The sequence below is a fragment of the Gopherus flavomarginatus genome, chromosome 3 (assembly GCF_025201925.1).
Source record: "Gopherus flavomarginatus isolate rGopFla2 chromosome 3, rGopFla2.mat.asm, whole genome shotgun sequence".
Lineage (NCBI taxonomy): Eukaryota > Metazoa > Chordata > Testudines > Testudinidae > Gopherus > Gopherus flavomarginatus.
The window spans coordinates 131069094-131088819 of NC_066619.1; the positions used below are offsets into that span (position 1 = coordinate 131069094).

Here is a 19726-nt window from a genome sequence, read left to right on the forward strand (position 1 = left end):
ATCTTAGCTATGCCTGAGGATTGTGCAGATGGGGAAGATGAGGAGGAGGAAGAGGAGGACGAGCTTGCAGAGACCACACAGCACTCCGTTTTCCCCAACAGCCAGGAGCCCTCCCAGTCCTCCCACGGCATTATCCCAGACCATGAAGCCATGGAAGGGACCTCTGGTGAGTGTACCTTTGTAAATATAAAACATGGTTTAAAAGCAAGCGTTTTTTAATGATTAATTTGCCCTGAGGACTTGGGATGCATTCGCGGCCAGTACAGTTACTGGAAAAATCTGTTAACATGTCTGGGGATGGAGCGGAAATCCTCCAGGGACATCTCCATGAAGCGCTCCTGGAGGTACTCCAAAAGCCTTTGCAGAAGGTTTCTAGGCAGTGCAGCCTTATTCCGTCCTCCATGGTAGGACACTTGACCACGCCATGCACGTAGCAAGTAATCTGGTATTATTGCATGACAAAGCCTAGCAGCGTATAGTCCCAGTGTTTGCTGGCATTCAAGCAACATCCGTTCTTTATCTCGCTGTGTTATCCTCAGGAGAGTGATATCGTTCATGGTAACCTGTTTGAAATACGAGAATTTAATTAAGGGGACATTCAGAGGTGGCCATTCCTACTGGGCTGTTTGCCTGTGGCTGAAAAGAAATCCTTCCTTGCAGTTAGCCAAGCAGGGGGACGAAGGGGGGTGATTGGCGCTAAGCTTTTTTGCGTTTGGCTAGCAGGGATCTTCCCTGCTACCAGCCACGCGGTGGGGGTGTGTGTGGCTAGCAGAGATCTTCCATGATACTAGCCACGCGGTGGGGGGAGGGGTAAAGCGATCATCCCAGAGAATTGGAGGGCAGGATTTCTGCTGCTGCACGTTAACAAGAAAGAAGCAGCACTCAATGGGCTTTGCTTGCTATTTGGGAAAGGAGGGCGCTGGATATATGAAGGCTGCAGTAGCTGAAAGACAATGGCTTACCACGGCCGCATGCAAGTCGAATTCTGCTGCCCGGACCTGCGTCTGTGATCTCTAACACCAAAGCTGCAGACACTCAATATTAAGATGCAAAATGCGACCTTGTACTGAAATCACATGGCTGTGTAAGGTGAATAGTGTTGTTCACCGTGAAAGAGTATAAGCACTGTTCTGTAAAATGTATCTTTTTAAATACTTCTCTCCCTTTTTTCCCTTCCTCCTGCAGCTCCAAATTTTTCAAGCCTCCCTCCTCTGTCCCGAAGGCTATCTCAGATAAGGCAGCGGAAAAAAAAAGACACGAGATGAAATGTTCTCAGAAATCATGGAAGTAACCCGCAATGAAAGAGCTCATCTGAATGAGCGGAAGGACGTGGTAGCAAAGTACAGGAAAGATGCCAGTGACCGTGAGGAGAGGAAGGACGAACGTGAGGAGAGGAGAGACGCTTGAGATGAGAGGTGGCGGCAGGAAGATCAGAGGAGGCATGATGCAACGCTGGGGCTGCTGCATGATCAAACTGACATACTCCAGCGTCTGGTGGAGCTTCAGGAATGGCAGCAGGATCACAGAGTGCCACTGCAGCACCTGTATAACCACCCTCCCCCCTCACCATGTTCCATAGCCTCCTCATCCAGATGTGGAAGAACGCGTGGGAGGAGGCTCCATGGACCTGCCCACTGCACCCCAGTGGACAGCCCAAGCAAAAGGCTGTGTCATTATTTTGAAATTTTTTTAGTGGCCTTTTCCTTCCCTCCTATTCTCCTCCCAAACCCCACCCAGGCTACCTTGTCAGTTCTCTTCCTCTTTTTATAATCAATTAATAAAGAATACATGATTTTTAAATGATAGTGACTTTATTTCCTTAGAAAGCAAGCTGTGATCGAAGGGGGAGGGTGGGTTGCTTACAGGGAATGAGTCAATCAAGGGGGGTAGGGTTTCATCAAGGAGAAACAAAAACAACAGTCACACCGTACCCTGGCCAGTGATGAAACTGGTTTTCAAAGCTTCTCTGATGCGCACCGCTTCCTGGTGTGTTCTTCTGATTGCCCTGGTATTTGGCTGCGCATAATCAGTGGCCAGGTGATTTGCCTCAGCCTCCCACCCCATCATAAAGGTCTCCCCTTTACTCTCAGAGATTGTGGACCACACAGCAAGCAGCAATAACAATGGGGACATTGGTTTGGCTGAGGTCTGAGCGAGTCAGTAATGTGCACCAGCGCGCCTTTAAATGGCCAAATACACATTCTACCACCATTCTGCACTTGCTCAGCCTGTAGTTGAACAGCTCCTGACTACTGTCCAGGCTGCCTGTGTATGGCTTCATGAGCCATGGTATCAAGGGGTAGGCTGGGTCCCCCAGAATAACTATAAGCATTTCAACATCCCCAGCTGTTATTTTCTGGTCTGGGAAGTAATTCCCTTGCTGCAGCCGTTTAAACAGAGTAGTGTTCCTGAAGACGCGAGCGTCATGAACCCTTCCCGGCCATCCCACGTGGATGTTGGTGAAACGTCCCTTGTGATCCACCAGTGCTTGCAGCACCATTGAAAAGTACCCCTTGCAGTTTATGTACTGGGTGCCCTGGTGCTCCGGTGCCAAGATAGGGATATGGGTTCCATCTATCGCCCCACCACAGTTAGGGAATCCCATTGAAGCAAAGCCATCCACTATGACCTGCACATTTCCCAGAGTCACAACCTTTCATAGCAGCAGCTTAGTGATTGCTTTGGCTACTTGCATCACAGCAGCCTCCACAGTAGATTTGCTCACTCCAAATTGATTCCCGACTGACTGGTAGCTGTTTGGCGTTGCAAGCCTCCAGAAGGCTATTGCCACTCACTTCTCAACTGTGAGGGCTGCTCTCATCTTGGTATTCTGGTGTTTCAGGGCAGGGGACAGCAAGTCACAAAGTTCCATGAAAGTGCCCTTACGCATGCGAAAGTTTCACAGCCACTGGGAATCGTCCCACACCTGCAATACTACATGATCCCACCAGTCTGTGCTTGTTTCCTGGGCCCAAAATTGGCATTCAATGGCTAGAACCTGCCCCATTACCAGCATGATCTCCAACGCGCCAGGGCCCGCAATTTGAGACAATTCTGTGTCCATGTCCTCATCACTCTCATCATCGCTCTGCCGTAGCCACCTCCTCCTCGCCTGGTTTTGCCAGGTCCTAGTTCAGCATAGACTGCACAAGAATGCGCGAGGTGTTTACAATGTCCATGATTGCTGTCTTGAGCTGAGCAGGGTCCATGCTTGCTGTGCTATGGCGTCTGCACAGTTCACCCAGGAAAAAGGTGCTAAACGGTTGTCTGCTGCTTTCACGGAGGGAGGGGTGAGGCTGTACCAATAACCACCATCGACAATGTTTTTTGCCCCATCGGGCACTGGCATCTCAACCCAGAATTCCAATGGGTGGGGGAGACTGGGAACTATGGGATAGCTATGGGATAGCTACCCACAGTGCAATGGTCTGGAAATCGACGCTAGCCTCGGTACATGTATGCACACTGCTGAATTAATGTGCTTAGTGTGGCCACGTGCACTCAACTTTATACAATCTGTTTTAAAAAAATGGTTTCTGTAAAATCAGTATAATCCCGTAGTATAGACATACCCTCAATGTTAAAATCGGATTGGTTTTTACACCACATTATTTTTACATTATTTTTACTTCCAACTACATCCTGAGAATGATTGGCAATTTTAGCTGAAATGAATTTGCCAAAGCTTTTTTTTTCGGAGTGGCATCCAAACAGGTGCCTTTCAGGGGGTATCATGCAAAATGAGCTCTTGAAACAAGTACTCTGCACTTTGACCACGAGATGTCACTGTGGTGCAGGGTACCACCACCACAGGATTAAAGGCAGACTCAAGTCCCTTTCCAGCTGCTTTGGAATTGTTTTCATGGCTCCCAGTTAGGTTATACACTTCCTGGTAAACAGACAGCCATAACAGCAATGATTTTACATTCCTTTGCCTCAGTAGGATACAGACACCCACACTCATTTATTTGCTATCAGTGATTTCATGTCCATTCTTGACACAAAGTAATTGGCTCTCATTTGCAAGCTCAGCAAAAAGGCCAGGACTTCACTATGGAGACTAAGAACCCTCGCACCCAGAGATATGGTCCCACAATGGCAGAGCAGTGTAAGGAAGCGTGTAACACTGCTACCTGGCTTGCACCAGCCTTGTGAATAAACAGAGCATTTAAGACTCCTGAGCCATCAATCCAGGAGCACCTTCACAAACACCAAGGCCAAGACTCTCCCAACAGTATTTTGTTGCCTAACTCCCACTGAAGATCTGGACTTTAGGTCAAAGGCCCATATTTTAAATATGGGGGCCTTAGGTGAGGCCCCTGAACCCATATTAGGCACTAAATAAATGTTTCAGTCTTCATAAATGCAGAGTCCTGTCAGCTCACACTGAATTCCCTTGTGCTGCTTGATCTGCCAATCGAGTATCACCAACCTGAATATACAGGGGCCTAAATATGGACTTAGGTGCTGAAATGTAAACACCCACACCAAAATAATTGGGGAGAAAATTTTCAAGAGTACCCAAGTGACTTAAAAGCCTATGTCCCATTAACTTCCAATGGCTCCTAAATCACATAGACACTTTTGAAAATGTTATCCTCAGTCTAAATTAACTTGTATTTTGCACACTGACTACCTTCTCATCAAGGGCCAGCTTCTATAGCTAAGAAGTCAATGGAAGTTCTGCCATTGACTGCATGGAGTGCAGAATTAGGAGTAAAAGCCAAATTCTCAATGTTATTTAAGGTGCCTCACTCCCACTGGAAAGTAGGCACCTAAATACCTTTGAGAATCTGGACCAAAATGTCTACACTTAGACACATATTTAGAGTGTTATATAATCTAGTAAACAAATCTGATTTATTTGCAATTCCATCAAGTATTCATTATTACAATATTAGTGCTCATTAAAAGCTGGCCCTGTAGTGCTATTACATAACTAGGAAGAGGACACTATAGAATACAGCACAAAAATGACACAGCAGTTTTTCCATTTTTTAGTCCTCTATCAGTTTTAGAGGACACAGGTATAAATCTACCAAATGCAGAGTAATGATGTTATTGCAACCCTCCAGCTGATGATGTGAATGCACAGAAGTAAATTAAGGAGTTCCTAGAGCAATGTTAACTTGGCCACATTCAACATGCCCTATATACTAAGGTATACATTTAACTACATACAGTCTGATCAGCAATACTACTGTGTATTCACCATGATTAGAGGTGAGTTGACATTGTTCTGAGAACATTGACTTTATCCCAGTTTGTGTGTGTTTATATCACCAGTCTCCATGTTGCTTTCATTACTCCTTTGTTATGTCTATTTTGGTAGCACCCAAAAACCGTGATCAGGATCAGAGCTGCAGTGTGCTGGGTGCTTTACAAACACACAGCAAGAACTCAAAGTCCCTGCCTGAAAGATCTTGCAATCGAATCTGAAACTAGATGTAACTAGGGCGTGTAGGAGGGAGGAGAAAATGCAGCCATTACTTGCATTGATTTATTTTAAAGGGGAAAGACAAAGGAGACAAAAGCAAAGCAGGGAAGAATGAAGAACTGTGCAGCTGAAGTACAATGAATGCCAGCAGCCGGGATTGTGCATTTAAACCAGTAAAGAAATGGGACGTTTCCCCCTTCCCAGTTTCAGTGGGATTCCACTTTGGCACAACATCCAATCTGCTGGCATAGGCTGTTGTTCTAACTGCCAAGGCTGGTCTAACTGCCTATGGCGGCAGGTATAATGTCCCACCAAGGTCCCACAACAGGCCCGTGGCAGAGAACAGACCCAGCTCTCCTAAGACAGGGCCCTAGCCACTGACCATGCTGCCGCCCCTCTTCAATTACAGGGTTTAAAAAGTTTCAAGTGTTGTGGTTTCTTGTGTGTTACACAAACTGTTCTGGATGAAATTTTCTGTGGAATATGCCTGTCTACAGAACCTCACGGCTGTGCCTATGCTGGAGACACCTGTCAGATTATAATGTGATTTCTCTGTTGCTGTTTTCTATAAATACATTATTTCTTACTCAGCTCAGGACAACTGGTCTTCTATTCCGAGAGCCATCACCTGCCCCACCTCCCCCCGACTATGAGGAGGCAGAGTAGCCTAGCTGATAGACCACTGGACTGTGATTCAGGAGACCTGGTTTTTAGTCCTAGTTCTGTTACTGGCCTGCTAGGTCACCTTGGCCAAGTCACTTCACCCTTCTGTGCCTTAGTTTCCCCATGTGTAAATGGGGCTAATGTAAAAGCACTTTGAGATCTATGGAAGAACAGCATGATATAAGAGTTAGCTATATCACAAAACAATAAAAATCCAGCTGAAATACAGAATGTACCAAAATTTTACAGTGAGCAAAAGCATTGTAAAGAACTAAGAAACTTATGAGTCAGAGCATTGTGGAAACACCCAAGTATATGGGACGTGCCTCAGAAAAAAACCTAGTGCCACAGCAGAAAAATTGAGTTGTCCTACAGTATATTAAGAATTGGTTCACACTTTATCTTGTATATTTATAAACAGATTATTGACCCTGCATCAATTAATAGCTGTTGTAATAATTGGTTAGTCAATTGTGAAGCCAATAGGCTGCTTATAGTCACCTGACACCTTACCCGATGTGCCTCTAATACTTACTACTCATGGCTGTTACATGCTTAAAACTTTTATTAATCATTTATTACTCCATATAATTGGTTACCTTAGATGAATGTGACCCTGCCATAGCATCACATATTGGCCAAAAGTGCCCAGTGATATTGGGTGCCTCAATTTCTGGGTGTCCAATGGGAAGAAGTCTGATTCAGTGCTCTGTACTTTCTGAACATCAGAACCCTTACTGGTATCTCAAGGCATCAATCATTAGATACTTCTGAAAATCTTGAGTCCTTAGTCTCAGGCCAATGCTTTAACCAAATGCCCAACCTTCCACCCTGCCAGAGATCTGTAATCATCAAGGTCAAAGCTGAGGGAGGAGGTTGCCATCAGTTTATATCGAAAAGTCACCCCAACATCCACATCAGTAGAGCCCTGCGTGGATACAAAATTTGTAGCCACATGGTCTGTGGCTACCTACATCCACATAGATCCGCAGATTTGCAAGGCTCTAAACATCAGCATGAGCTCTACCCGTCAGATGTGGACTCACAGGGAGCAGGCTTTATTAACATGAATGTTAGGCAGACAGCACTACATCAGCTACACAGTTTCTTTACAACCATGAAAGCCAGAAACACATACTTTAAAAAAAGAAAAGTTAGATTCTGTTGCCATCACATGACTGGACATCAAGTCCTTAAGCCCATGCCTATTATGTCTATGCCTTAGCTTGGCCCTGCTTGTTTTGGTGGTGGGCTGCCTTCTAGCCTGAAATCAGATTTAAAGAGTGGAGATAAATTTTGGTGTTAAAGTTGCTGAGAAGCTTGTCCCTCATCACCCATCCACCCCATTACCAGCAGAGCATGTGCTAAAAAGAGATGGACTGAGAGGAAGGATGTTCCCATGGTTAGAACAATAGGGTCCTGGTCCCTGCTCTGCCACAGAGTTTAGTTCTCTGTGTCTCTATTCTCCCACTGTACAATGGAGATAAGAGCACTACCCTACCTCACTGGGGTGTTATGAGGATAACCACATTAAAAACTGTGAGGTGCTCAGATGCTGCAGTGATGCAAGAGATCGGGTCAGTACTAAGACAAATAGTTGCAGAAGTTATGCTCAACAGCATGCAGGCTTATGAAGTGCTTCTTTAAAAGCCAAAGGGGAAGAATCTCAAAGAAGGGGGAAAATGAGTTTTTTACGTGAATCTTCATAAACAACCTTAGTAAAGAGTTAAACTCGTAGACATCTTACAGTGTCGTGATTTGCATCTGAAATTGAAGCCGCCAAGGAGAAAAGCACAATTGAACTAGAGGGAAAGGGAAGGGAGGAATTAAAATTAATCCAGAACAGGATGTCGACTGCATCAGCCTGCCTGACAATCCCTCATAGCAATGTAGAGCTGGAAGGGACCTCAAAATATCAAGTCCAGTCCGCTGCACTGAGGCAGGACCAACTAAACCTAGTGCTTCCCTGACAAGTGTTTGTCCAACCTGTTCTTTAAAACTTCAATGTTGGGGGGCCCACAACCTCCCTTGGAGCCGTATTCCATGGCTTAATTTCATTTATACTTAATACAGTTTTCCTAACATCTAACCTAACTCTCCCTTGCTGCATGTTAAACCCATTACTTCTTGTCTTGCCTCCAGCAGATATGGAGAACAGTTGATGACCACCCCCTTTCTAAGAGATCTTAACATATCTGAAGACTATCAGGTTCCCTCGGCTCAGTCCTGTATACTTTAACTCATGCAGTAGAGGCTCATGCATTTAGCTCCAAAGGCCCCATCTTCGATCCCACCTGCTGACAAAGAAACAAATTAGGGTGCTTTGGCATGATTTGTTCTTGACAAATCCATGCTGGCTGTTCCTTATTGAATAGTCTGAAAATTCAGTTATTTGGGGGGGAGAGAGGGGGAGGACTCATTATTTTTCAACACTTGGGGCTGACAATACTGACAGCTCCATTGACTTGACATCAGCTTACACCAGCCTGTAGTATACAATGACAAACACAAGACATGTTTGTGCTTGGATAAGAATGGTACAGTATGTTCCTGACAGAGATAGGCATGAGTCAAGACTTTGGGCATGGAACACCCAGGATCGCTTTGCATGTCTGTATCCACTCCAGGGCAGAACTTTTCTGCTCAGGCCCATCTGATCCCAAGAGCAAGTTACGATGTCCCCTGATTTGTGGGGAGAATGAGATTGTAGTACTTGTGTTCCATAGGAAAGAGGGTTGAAAGCCACCCCACTCTGATAAAAGCTCAAGTTTACATTCTAACAACAGTCATGAGGGTATTTAACTGTATGGCTCACACTACTGCTTTAAAAGAGGTATTGGAGTCTCTTGAGGTCCTTTCCAACCCTAATAATCTATGATTCTATGATTCTATGAAAGAGCAAAGCATCCAACTAATCACATGTCAGTAAAGACCACATTTGCACCTGCATTGTTATGATCAGCTACTTGATTAGCCATTTGGTAGCTGTTTAATCAAAACACTAGACCGAAATGAGAGATTGAGTGAAAAAGAGGAAAAAAAGGGGGAAAGGAAAGACCCAGTCATGTTTGTCTAAGATGTCAACCTCCTAAATGTAACATCAGCTTTTAGTTTGGTTTCCAATCCAGATCTGCTGTAATGTGCTTGCAGTATAGATTGCTGTCTTTTTCATGCATTACCAAATGCATCTGTGTTGCAGCTACAAAGCTCTCTCTGCCCAATTAAGTGGATTAAGCAGTCTGGTGCCAGCAATACCTGGCTATTTTTTAAATTAAGATCTCACAGTCTTCCAGATTTCTCTCTCTCTCTTTTTTTAAAAATCTCTAATTAAGATATGAATGTTCGAGCCAGCTGGAAGGACATCATGACAAAAGCCCTTGCCTAGCACTTCTAGCCACTGCGGAAGCAGAAACGATCTGAGAAATGGTGCAACACCAGTCTTTCTAGCTGTGCAGACGTATACTCAACACAAGAAGATCCCCCGGGGTGCATGCTGGCTGACTTGGGTCACTGGAGGGCCATGTGCTGTGTCCCACTCCCACCTCTGCTGCAGGTGGTTTGAATTGCCAACTGTGTCGCCAGAGGAGCAAACAAAGGAAAAGGCTCAAGGAACTCTGCAGAGTTTTTTAAAAGTGAAAATAGACGGTCATTTATCCCTCTCTCTCAGACACAGACACACACATGCTAGAAGATAACAGCCATGACTACGACAGTAGCAAGTAAGGTTCATTAGCAGGACAAGGGGCTGGTAGTGAAGTGATCACATGAGGGTTCCAATCGGACCCATCCATGATATTCAAAAATACCATGAGTTATAGTCACAACAACGATATATTCCTCTGCCTGGAGCAGTTCCCAGATCAGGGCTAATATTATCATCTGTCAGACTGGTGCTAGGCACCCTGCAGACATAGAGTAAAGACGTGTCTCCACCATGAATAGTTTATAATCTAAGGCCCTGGTCCTGTGCCGGGGATCTGCAGAGTTCCATTGACATCAGTGGAATTGTTACAGGAGTGCGCTACCAAGGAGCGGTCTCTGTACAAGTGTAAATAGTCCACACATGAGGGGCTAGTAGATGGTGCTCCAAAGGCTGCTGCACTGTTCCTGGGAACTGCAGAGCCAATAACTCTTCCAGCGGCTGCACTGCAAATGGCTTCTTGCATGCTGCTCTGTACCTGACGCTCTCCACAGGAAGTGCACAAGGGCACGGGGGCTTTGGCTAGCGGATCCTGATGGGGGACTGGAGGCTAAATGCAAGCCAAGGGTGAGAGGAATGGGGCAGCACAGGGCAGTGCTTAAAGCCCTGGCTTTGGACTCAGGAAATTAGGGGGAAAGGCTCTATGCTGGTTCTGCCACAGACTTCATGTGTGACCTTGGGCAAGTCACTTCCCCACCCTTCCCCCTCGTACCCTGTGCCTGCCTGGTCTAGTTAGGTGGTCAGCTCTATGGGGCAGGGACTGTCTCTTGCTCCATGTCCATACAGCGCCTAGCACAACGGGGGCTCAGTCTTGGCTGGAGCCTCAAGCTGCTACCAGAATACAAGGAATAATAAAGAGATTGGCCACAGTGCTTTTTTCTCATGCTTCCCCACTGCCCTTGGCCTGCTCTTTCCTAATTATTCCCTGTTTAAACACTTGGTTTAATGCCTTGCCTGGGTTTTTCTTTGCCATTCCCTGCACACAGGGGTTTTTTACCTTCTTCCCCAACCGCTCAATTTTTTCTGCCCCACAGCCACAACCTGCTTTCCAACAAAAGCTTCCCCAGAGTTCATTCCAAACACAATGCAGGGATTCCAGGCCCATCCCCTCTTCCCCACTATCAGCTCACGTGAGGTTGCTCCATTGACACAGAGGGGTCTCAGAGCTGGAGCTGCTGCTGCTGCCACCATGGCACTGCTATCCTCGGCGGAGTGGCGTTAGGGCTGGGCTGGGGCCTTTGTAGAAGTGCTGGAGGGGCATGGCTGGGAGACTACCAATGAGGGCCTGGTGCCCAATCGTCTGGGAGGGAGCAGGAAGAGGGACCAGACCAGCCCACATGGCCCTCCTGCACCCACTGCTGCTCTGGCTCTGTCCAGTTAGGGGAGTTGGAGCCTTTTAAAAAGCTCCGCCCAGGTGTTAGTGGGATGCTCATACCCAGCATATCTCAGAGTCGGCTAAGGGGCTGCTGGGCCTCAGTTGTTCCAGCCCAGTCTTGAATGAGATCCATTTCACCTCCACCACAAGAACCCTACTGAAACTAGAGGCCCTTCCCTTTTTCCCATAAGTCCAGGGGCGGCTCCAGGCACCAGCACGCCAAGCGCGTGCTTGGGGCAGCAAGCTGTGGGGGGCGCTCTGCCAGTCGCCGCAAGGGCGGCAGGCAGGCTGCCTTTGGTGGCATGCCTGCGGAGGGTCTGCTGGTCCCACGGCTTTGGCGGACCTCCCACAGGCTGCCACCGAATTCGCAGGACTGGGGACTCCTCGCAGGGAAGCCGCCGAAGGCAGCCTGCTTGCCATGCTTGGGGTGGCAAAATACCTAGAGCTGCCCCTGCATAAGTCCATTCAAAAGACTTTATGATCCTGCAGGCAATGCTGTGCCCAAGTCCCATCACCAGAAGTAACTGTCTGGAATATTATCTCTGAGCTTTGCCACACAGCAGGTAGAGGACTAGAAAAACCAATTCACATGATCAAGGCTGTATCGTTAGCTCTCCCTTTCAAGATTCAGTGTGATGGACACGCTGGAGGGGAATACCTCTCGTTATTCCACAGAAAATATGAACTGGAAGGACAAGGCCTGTCCTCGTTTGCCTTTTACACAGGGCAGGGGAGAAGAGCTCAAACATGTTCCTAAAAATAGGCAGCAGTTTGCACCTGCCTCTGGGCTTCATGGCTTGGGCCCATCTGTAGTGAATGTGGCCGTGCTGATGCTACCTAGTGGGGATCTCCTCACAACCAGTCTCTTCCTCTTCAGCGATAAATGTTGTGCATCCCTTCCCACAGCCTTACCACTGGTGGGAAAGCAATGGAGGCAGCTCACCCTCAGGGAAGGTTGTCTCAGATCTGTCCTGAGCAATCCCTTGTTGTCTATTCCTGGGTGGTGTTAATGGACTCTGGAAGGATCCGCAACCAGCCTGTGCACCCAAAGGAAGCACTGCCACAGGGTAGGAGCCTCTGAGGGACATGGAAGGAAAAGAAGAAATGGGTTTTGGAGGAAGCCCGCTGCATGCATAAAACTAACTTCTGGATATTTCCTTCAGGTAAAGGCATTGCACTGGGACTCAGGAGAGGTGGATTTAATTCCTAGTTTTGCTGCAGTGACCTTGAGCAAGCCATGTAAACAATTTATGCCTCAGTTTTTCATCTGTAAAATGGAGATGATACTACCCTGTGTAGACTGTGAGGGCAGAGGCTGTATCTCCCTAGATATGTGTACTGCGCTCCCCAGTCCTGGGTGGAGCCTTTGTGTGCTGCTGTCATACAAATAGCAATAAAGGGTGTGATCCCCTGTCAACAGGCCCAGCCACTCTGAAGAAGTTTCCTTTTTTAATTTTTAAACTGCACATCCATATCTCTAAAATTCTTAAAATGGCAGCAGAGCACCAAGCAGTGTTTCCAGAGTGGGTCTAATGCGTTTTTGTCCATTCTCCCATGTACTAATTTGTCCCCAATCTCCTTGGGCCTGTGATCATTCAAAAGGAGAGTAATATCTTACTGTGCTGACAGTGGCATGTACCTGCTGTGTTCTGGGGTGTGGCGGGGGGCTCATGGATGTAATTGGCTGGTAGACCCTACAGTTCAATGTGACCCTCCCTGTGTTCTGTGATATGACACAGGATCATATGTTATGTTTATGTTCTGTTCACTAAAGCCATTAATCTGCATCATTAGGGGTTTCACTTGGTGGCTGATTTGCATATAGCCAAAGAGAAAGCATTGTTTCTTCTTAGTCACTTTCCCTCCCTTATTCACTGGTTATGCAGCCATGACATTCTGTCCCTTCAACAAGGTCCTGGCCACTGCAGTAACTCCCTTTTGGAGCGATCTGCTCCAAATACCATATGCATATGGGTGTTATATTCTTTTCATGGCATACAAACAGAGAATTTAGATTAAAAATACATAGAATACTCTTGCTTGAAGGTTGCAGTGTAACGCTGCTGGAATTCAAGCCAACAATACAAAGGATCCAAAACAGAAAGAGACAAAGCAGGCTGCTCCTTGAGGCAGAAAGGCACAATTCCCACCACTTTGCTCCAGGCTGACTTTTTGCAGACTGACTGCTGAGACCCAGATCAAGGCTTCTCTGCAGAGCCCCCTCGCTTACAAGTAAGCCCAGAAACCTCCCCTTCCTCACCCATCTTAAAGTGACAGTTTGCAATTCTAACACAATCCTCATTACATCAAACTGGGCCTGCATATGTTCTTCCTATGAGCAAGTAGGCATCACGCAGACTCTTGGTCCCTGCTAAGGGCTAGGGACCAAGAGCATGCAGTGATACTCTGGAATAAGTAGATAGGGCAGTATCTGGGTTCTAGATCCTACTGTGACAGCTGCCTTTTGAAAAGCTGAGGCTGATCACTCAACTACTTCCAGAGCTCCCAATCATCTGGGGCAGCCAGAGAAGGGGAGAAGTTGTTCAGAGCTTCTAGACCACCCACCCACCGGTCTGAAAACTCCATAACCCAGTGTCCCAATTCCCTGCAGTCTGTCTCTGGCACAACCACCAGACATGAAAGCCACCCTACATATCCCCAGTGTATGCCGGGCTTGGAATACGAGTGGATTATAACCAAAGCCAAACGAGCTATTTAATGTAGAACTGCTGTTTATGGCACACATGCTAAAGTTCAAATGAACATATCACAAAGCAACAGCAGGGCAAGTTTGAGAAGGTTCCGTGCGATTGGGAGTCGTGTGTAAAAATAGCACCAGACAAGGCAGACACTGTGCTCTTCAAATAACAGAAATATTCATCTCAGGGAAGTGAAATAAAGGGCAGAAACATGAGTTACAATCAATCGATCGGGTTGAACATTCCGGGGGGAAGTAGGTGGATGATGAGTCAGCACTATAAAACCAAGGAGGTCAGGACTGTGCTACTAAGATATGGTGCATGAGAAACAGGCAGAGTTAGGAGATGCTAAATAAGGACTTGAAGAGGTCAAAGTACTTCTGGAGGCTCATCGAGCCGCTTATGAAGCCCACTGAAATCAATGGAAAGACTCCCCTTGACTTCAATGGACTTTGGATCAGTTTCTTATTGCTGTAGCTACAGAACTGATCCATTTCACCTAGTAAACATGATGGGGAAATCTGCCAAGCCAATGAGGGCCCTGGATGCCCAACTCCCACTCATTTCAAGAGGAATGCATCATCCAAATTCCTTCAGTGGCCTTGAAAATTTCAGCCTCACAGATCTGAAAAGGAATTAACACGAGGGTACGGAGAGCGAAAGATGTAGGGCCTAATCCTCAGTTGATGTAAATCTGCATCCCTGCACTGAAGTCAAGGGAGCTATGAGAGTGCAGAGAGAGAAAGGTAGGCCGAGATCGTCAGCATTTCTTCACTGCAATCAATAGACCTATGTTGATTTAAACCAGCTGAGGATCTGGCCCACAAACACTTCAAAGTAGTTGAGTTAAAAAAGGGCCTGGTCAGACTGAAATACAAATCTGTCTCATAAACAGCTAATTATATAGCTTTAGACCAATAAAAAAAGGCTTGCATCACACCTATGTCTATTCAGATGGGTGCATATTTTCAAAATTCATCAGATACCCGAGTACAGGAATGGAATACAAAGAACCTAACCCCTAAAACTTACAAGGACGAGACACTCTGGCTTGGAGAGTGCAGAAAACAAAAACTCTAACAGTACAGATTTGCTGTCTTCAGTGCCTCAGCTACATCCTTCCATTTTTAGCACAGTGATACAGTGCCTGGGACAAAGGATTTCAATGCTGAACAATACAAAATAAAGCGCCAAATATCACATATCAATCAGAATAACAACCAGCCCAAATGCACAGTCTGAGAAGGTAACAGAATCCGGTTCAGTGGGAGTGTAGAAAGAGATCGCCTTTACTGTTAAGAGCTGGTAACGCTGGTTATTTGAGGAGAATAATGAGTTCATTGTCTAGCTGTGTCAGTAAGTGAAGCAGTGATAGAGCCGCATGGCAAAAACTTGCAGGAAAACACCTTTTCTTTCCAACCATTGTAGGAAGAAGATGGGTGGTAGCTTACCTTCACTTGGCCAGTCCAGAGGATTAGGTACGTGTGGGAAAGGAGTAGCATATATTTTCACATGTGTGTGCACGTGAGCTTCAATTAATCTCAATGACCTTATCTTCTCTCGACTTTTTTTTGTTTTTGGAGAAATCTCTTGTTTTTGCACTATCACCAGTGCAACTCCTCTGGTGATAGCAGTTGTGGCAGCACTAGCATAAACAATGCATCAGAATTCTCTAGTGTTTTTACCACCACGTTGTCTAGACTGGCTCTGGAGCTGGACCCATAATTGTGCATCAGTGGGTGATATCACTGGGGAGTCCAGTGTAGACACAGCCTTTGTATTTACCCTTAAATACCTGCGTTAATCCTTGAATAGCTCTCCCTCTCGAGCCCTGTTATCCTGACTGACATGTGTGTATAGATCTAATGGTTAAAATAGCTATTTGAGGGTATTCTAACTGTAATAAAAACTCTTCATTGGAGTTAATTTCAAGCCCCAAGGTCAAGTGAGGAGAAATCAGCTGCAAGGTGCAGAGTTGTGTGACAGGAGATGCATGCCCGAAACTCTTTATCACCTAGTTTTCAGAGGTTTAAGTTTAGCCCCTGTGACTGAGAAACCACTTAATGCCAACTGGCAGAGCGCACAGGGGTACGTGGGGGTACAGGGATCCCCTCGGTTCACCAAAAGGGGTCATGTATGGTCTCTGTTGAAAGTACGTGTCACACTGTCATCATATTCTTTGTGAAATGTATATGCAGATAAGGTGTAAGGAGTTATGCATGTATACAGAACATTAACTTCTTAAAGGCTATAAATTAAGACACGTCACCAGAAGGCGATAAACAGATTCTAGGCAGGAAAGGGGTAGCAAACAGTTCTCTTTCTGTATTGTATGCCTCCGGGCCAACTCAATCAGCATAAAAACCAGTGGACATGCCTTGAGACAGGCTCTATTTGCTGTTTGGTCCAGGTGCAGGCCCAAGGATTTACAAAGACAAAGGAACCTCAAGATAAGCCTCTGAAGGGGGACCCGCCCGGGGTAAGGGATCATATTTCTATCACTGCATAATAGAAGTGAAGAGGGGATAAGATTTCATCCTTCAGTCTGTGAAGACAAGCTGCTAGCCAGATTGACCTAATGAAAGTTCTCAACAATCCTGGTGGAAAACTCTAGGAATAGGACTCAGGGCGAGCTACCCATAGGAGACAGAGGCCTGTCCCATGAGCTACGTGTAGGCTACAGTAAGTGTATTAAGATTTATTTTATATGTAACCATTTGTTTCTAATATTCTTACTTACTTATCATTTGAATCTCTGTTCTGCGATAATAAACTTGTCTTGTTTTCACTGTATGTGCGTCTACACTCTGTGCATTAAGCGGTGTGGTGATCCTGAGGTAAAACTAGTAAGTGTTGCATGCTATTCCCTTGGGGAGTAGAGAATCTGTGAGTGTTCATTGGAAAAGGGACTTGGCACTCCAGAGGGACATGCAGAGGGGCAGCGAAGGCTGGAGCACATGTGGGCTGATAGGAGAGTGCTTGTCTGCCAGTGGTAGATGAGGTTCTCTCATGCTAATGGCAGGTGGTAGCAAGGTACCTCATACCCATGGGTACCTCTGGGAAGTGTCACAGCCACCCTCCCCATTCCGGAAGGATACAAGACAGTGCTGGGAGACTGTAGCTCTCCATCCAACAAGTTGTTTAATGGTGATTACCTCAAAAGGAGCCCAGGCACTTGCACATCCAGGAAGGACGCTTTGCCATTCCAGGTTTCCTCTGGGTCCAGGAGCAGCCAGCAATCCTTGCTAGTAGGCACCAGGTTAAAGGCTTGTGAGCACTGCTACTCACAGCTGACTCATCACACCTTGTTCGTAAGAAAGCAGCACTGCAACTTTCCTTTGGCAACTGCCCCAGACCAGCTGGCTGGTTTTGTTTTTATTCTTGTACATCAGGGATGGCCAACCTGAGCCTGAGAAGGAGCCAGAATTTACCAATGTATATTGCCAAAGAGCCACAGTAATACATCAACAGGCCCCCTCATTAGCTCCCCCCCACACCCAGCACCTCCCCCCCCACTGGCAGCCCCACTGATCAGCACCTCCGTCTCCCTCCCTGCACCTCCTGATCAGCTGTTTTGTGGCATGCAGGAGGCTCTGGGGTGGAGGAGTGAGGGCACGGCAGGCTCAGGGGAGGGGGCGGGAAGGGGTGGAGTGGGGGCAGGGCCTGTGGCAGAGCCAGGAGTTGAGCAGTGAGCACCCCCCGGCACATTGGAAAGTTGGTGCCTGTAGCTCCAGCCCTGGATTTGGTGCCTATACAAGGAGCTGCATATTAACTTCTGAAGAACTGCATGTGGCTTCAGAACCACAGGTTGGCCAGCCCTGTTGTACATCATGTTTTTAGTATTATTAGTGGAAGATCTAAGAACTAGAATCCAGCTTTCCTGACCCCAAGGCCAGCAGCTGAACCAGAAGACCAGCCTGCCTCTGCCAGGGTGTAGAGCTGGTTGGTATTGAGGTCTAGGGAGAAGCTAATGTGGCACATTATTTTTAATGATTAACATGCACAAAAGGATTTTAAAAGTCCCAGCATAGAAAAGGGGGAAGGGGCTGAACCCAAGATCTTATAACACTGGGGTTTTGGGCCAGGCTACTGACAGCTCTCTTGTAAGGACTCTTATCTTCTTTCTCCCTTTCCTTCCATCAGTTATTCAGAAGCAGCCTACAGTCACACTTCCACACTGCTGCAGTAGTTTGATCTTTGTTAGCAGTCTTTGGTCTTTGTGCAGGGTACTCAGTGGGCCAGATCCTCAGTTAATGTAAATCGGCACAGTTCCACTCAAGTCATCAGAGATGCTCTGATTTCCACAGCTGAGGATCCAGCCTCGGAGCCTTTAGGAGCTGCAATAAATAATAATTCTGACAACATGACACAGAGCGAAAGTGCAGTGCAAAATTTTATGCAAGTAGCTGGAAGCAAAATTATTGTGCTGATTCCAGAAGCCCTCTTGGGGCATGGAAAATTAATGAGCAGCACTTAAGTTTATCAGAATTAGATAGAAAAAATCCCTCCTGCTACCCCAAATGATGCCTTTTTGTATTAGGCTTCAGAGAGTGGAACAATATGTACAGGTTTCAAATGCATGCACAAAATTTAGAATATAAAAAAGTAACAAAGATTTTCCACAAGGTAACTCTGCTTTCAGAACACAAAAACAAAGGGACACGCAATGAAATTAAAAGACGGTAAATTCAAAACTGATAAAAAAACTTTTTTTTTCACACAATGTGTGATTATATTGTGGAACTCACTGCTCCAGGATGTTGTCAAGGCCAAGAACTTAGTAAGATTCAAAATTTGGACATTTATCTGGCTAGCAAGAATATCTAGAGTTATTACAATTAGCACAAACTGAGTTTGGGAAGAGATAAAGAACCTCATGCTTCGGGGTTTAAACCAATTGCTCTAGCAATTGGCAAAGTTAGAAGCTTTAACTGTCATAGAATATCAGGGTTGGAAGGGACCTCAGGAGGTCATCTAGTCCACCCCCCTACTCAAAACAAGACCAACCCCCAGACAGATTTTTACCCCAGCTCCTTAAATGGCCCCCTCAAGGATTGAACTCACAGCCCTGGGTTTAGCAAGCCAATGCTCAAGCCACTGAGTTATACCTCTCCTCTAGACATCACTTTTAAAAATGAAATTCATTGTTCACTCCTGCATGAAAATGCACTTTATGGGGATTAATTAATAAACCTTGATATTTCTGGGGACGTGCATGTAAATGGGGAATACCATTCCCCATAACAAGAATCTGTCTCAAATTTCCTGTCCAAATGTTTTATTTAACAGAACAGTGTTTTTTTGACAAAATAGAAATTCACAGAAAATGCTTGTTTTCATCTGAAATTATTGGGTTTTCATTAAAAAAGTTTAATTTTTTTTAAAAACCTGAATAATTTTGAAGAAAATGTTTATGGAAAAATGAAAATGTAATTTTTGATGATATTTGTCGTGAAGGGCAAAAATCCAACCAACTTTATGTGAAATGAAGCTACACTGTAAACCTTTGACCTTCTCATTAAGGGTCAAATCCAACTCACAATAGAGTCAATGGAAAGACTTCATCTGACTTGAGCAAGAGCTGACTTGGCGTTATCATCCTGATCCAACAAAGTACTTAAGATGGGAGAAATCAAAGTCAAAGCAACTACTCTTGTGCGTGAAGTTTAAGTTCTTTGCTGGACTGGGGTCTATGGGGAGGTTTACAGACTGCAGCCCAGTATATTTAGTTAGTTGGTGGCCTGTGGCTGCTGGAAAGACCTATCACCAACAGGCTACCTGCTTCTAAATCAAATGTTCAGCATGCCTTGAGTTGGTTGTTGGGCAGTTAACCCAGCTGTTAATCATTATCA

At 45.8% G+C, this 19726-nt stretch overlaps 1 long non-coding RNA gene across 1 annotated transcript; it reads left to right on the top strand.

The window, feature by feature from the left end:
* LOC127046832 (uncharacterized) lies at nt 1-1800 on the top strand. Its single transcript, XR_007773211.1, has 2 exons — nt 1-166; nt 1186-1800. It is a non-coding gene; the product is annotated as an uncharacterized LOC127046832 (long non-coding RNA).
* The last annotated feature ends 17926 nt before the right edge of the window (nt 1801-19726 follow it).